Raw genomic sequence first — 2,879 nt, 5'->3', positions numbered from 1 at the left:
TTCTTGTGAGTCTCTCAGCTGTCCTCCCAACTTCTTTTTTTTTTTTTTTTCTTTTCTTTTTTTTCCGGAGCTGGGGACCGAACCCAGGGCCTTGTGCTTGCTAGGCAAGCGCTCTACCACTGAGCTAAATCCCCAACCCTGTGCCCTCCCAACTCTTACTCTACAGTTTTTCACTTAATAATCCTAGGTTCCCTTCCTTTCACCCGGTTGCTTGCTCCGCCCCTTGACCTGTGGTTGATTTTACCTAATCCTGTTTACTGTGTCCGGATAGAAAGATTAAAGGTGTGTGCTGTGAGGTTGGGGATTTAGCTCAGCAGTAGAGCGCTTGCCTAGCAAGTGCAAGGCCCTGGGTTCGGTCCCCAGCTCCCGGCGGGGCAGGGTGTGTGTGTGTGTGTGTGTGTGTGTGCTGGGGCTGAACCACACCACAACTAAGAACAGGTTTTCCCAGTCCGTAACACATATCGGGCAACACTGCAGCCCAAACGGGAGAAAGCTCAAAAGGATGAATTCACCACAAGGATGCTCCCCCTCCTTTGCTATGTCAGCATCCCTCAAAAGATAAAAGCTAACTCAATTCCTCACAACAGGAGATGACGTAACCACCACATTCCTTACGATCCCCAGAGCCAAGGAGTCATAGAAAGGACACATCAAATTCTTTGGTTTTTTCTTTTCTTTTTTTTTTTTTTTTTTTGGAGCTGGGGACTGAACTCAGGGCCTTGCGCTTGCTAGGCAAGCGCTCTACCACTGAGCTAAATCTCCAGCCCAACACATCAAATTCTAAAAGCCCAACTTTAAAAACAAAAAGCAATCGCCTACCCCCTAACATACCACTAACAATGGCTACTCTAAATATATTTGAGATTTACAAAGGTTCCCAACGCCCTCCTCTCTCCCCGTCCACTGACACACACCAGGACTAACTCCTCCCATCCCGGTATGATGGTGTGATCCCTTAGACAGAACATGGAAGGGACCTGACCCTCTCATGATTGGAAAGGGTTTTGTGTCTGTTGGCATCCCAGCCAGAAGTGTCTGATACCACTGTACCAACCGAGAAGATCTCCTTGATGGGTCAAGGACTGAGGAGGCAAAGGAGGTGCCCCCAGGCCTGCCTCTCCTCCGCTCTTCCTGTTGTCTTTGTGATGCTCCACTCTCACTCCACTCCCGCCCGGCCCCTCCCTGATCTTCCCAATACCCACCACTGGAGATTTTTGTTAGAGAAAGCTATTATGGATAAAATGGACTTACAGGGACAGGAGATTGCCCTCCAAGAGTGCCAGGAACCTTTGCTCCTCCTGGCCCCGTTTCACCAAGTCTCCGAAACACCAAATCAGCAAGCAACCTTGCTGACGGACGTCACTATCAACCAGGATTTGCTTCAATACCAACCCAGTCCCAACCTAGAGGCTGGACCCTGATGATTCCTCCCCTTTACAAAAAAAAAGGGGGGGGGGAGGAAGAGTGGGGCCAGAAAGCTGTAAGGCCAGGGAAGCCATCCTGGAGCAAAAGTGGGGTTGAGGCGTGACCAAACCCTGGAAATCTCGTCCTGAGATCGGCAGGAGGGGGGTTCACCACAGAGAGGTCACGTAGCTCGGAAGCCGGGTTAAGCTTCCTTTCCCCTTACAAGATCATGTCCAGCAGCCTACAGCAGGGGAGCAAAGCCTTAACTATTATGTTTTACAGGCCAGGAGCCTGAGGCCTGAGTGAGGGGTTAGTAATTTGCTCAGAAATACTCAGCAAGGGCTGGGTTTAGGCCGATACAGGCTGCAGACTGCCACTAGAGGCAACCAAAGTTGAAGGAGATGCCAGGATGGAGGCCAGGACTTCTCGTTTGGAAGCCGCCTGAACCCGGGGTTAAGGGAGATGACTGACTCCAGAGCTGCTGAGTTGGTTCTACTCTTGTGAATGAAAAAAAAAAGTGTTAACTCAGCAGTCAGGGGTGAGACTGTAGACTCAGTGGTTTGAGAGCTACGGCAGTAACCACAGCTACGTGAATGACTACCCAGAAACGGAGAGTCCACCCCCCCTTACTCAGACGGGATGAGGAGCATCAGTGACTACACAGAGCCACCATTTTACAGATCTTGGCTGGGAGAGTTAGCTGCATGGTACTGGCTGGTCCTCCGAGGATCTCATCCCTGCCCCCATGTCTGGCAGCTCCCAGCCATCTGTGAGTCCACCCTGAAGGGATCTAAACCCCTCTTCTGGCCTTTGTGGGCACCTGCACAAATTGGCACGTGTGCGTGCACGCACATCTTTTTGACTCTGGTTGTCCTACCTTCAATTTTGTTGCTGTAATAAAACATCCTGAAAAAAAGAAAAGCTTATTTTATCTCAGGACTCCAGAGTACCAGATTGCAGTCCATCCAAGCAGGGGGCTCACAGCAGCCCGAGCGAGAGATGGCTGGTCACGCCATATCCACCGCCAAGAGCGGAGAGGGATGGATACTTGCTTGCTTGTGATCAACTCAGTTTTTCCTTACACGGTTGTGGACCCCTGCCTAGGGAGTGGTGCTGCCCTCAGTGGGCTTGGTTGGTCTTCCTCCATCAATCTACAAGACAATCTCCCCACAGACATGCTCACCGGCCAACCTGCTCAAGATGGTCCCTTATTAAGGACTCTTCCCAGGTGATTCTAGGTGGGGTTGACAATTAATCTAATCAGAGTGGTACAGGGTGAACTTGACATGTACGGGGTTCAATTCTCTGAAACAAAAGGAAGAAGTCAAGAGCACGTGGCCAAAAAATTATTAGGCAAGTAAATATAAATATGCCATGCTTATTTTAGAAAGCAATTGAATGTCACTCAAAGATATTCCTTGGACTGCAGTGACAATTGTGACAAGCACAGATGAATCATCCCCAAGAAACAGCAA

The sequence above is a fragment of the Rattus norvegicus genome, chromosome 5 (assembly GCF_021556685.1).
Source record: "Rattus norvegicus strain SHRSP/BbbUtx chromosome 5, alternate assembly SHRSP_T2T, whole genome shotgun sequence".
Lineage (NCBI taxonomy): Eukaryota > Metazoa > Chordata > Mammalia > Rodentia > Muridae > Rattus > Rattus norvegicus.
Note: the sequence above shows the minus strand (reverse complement) of the source record.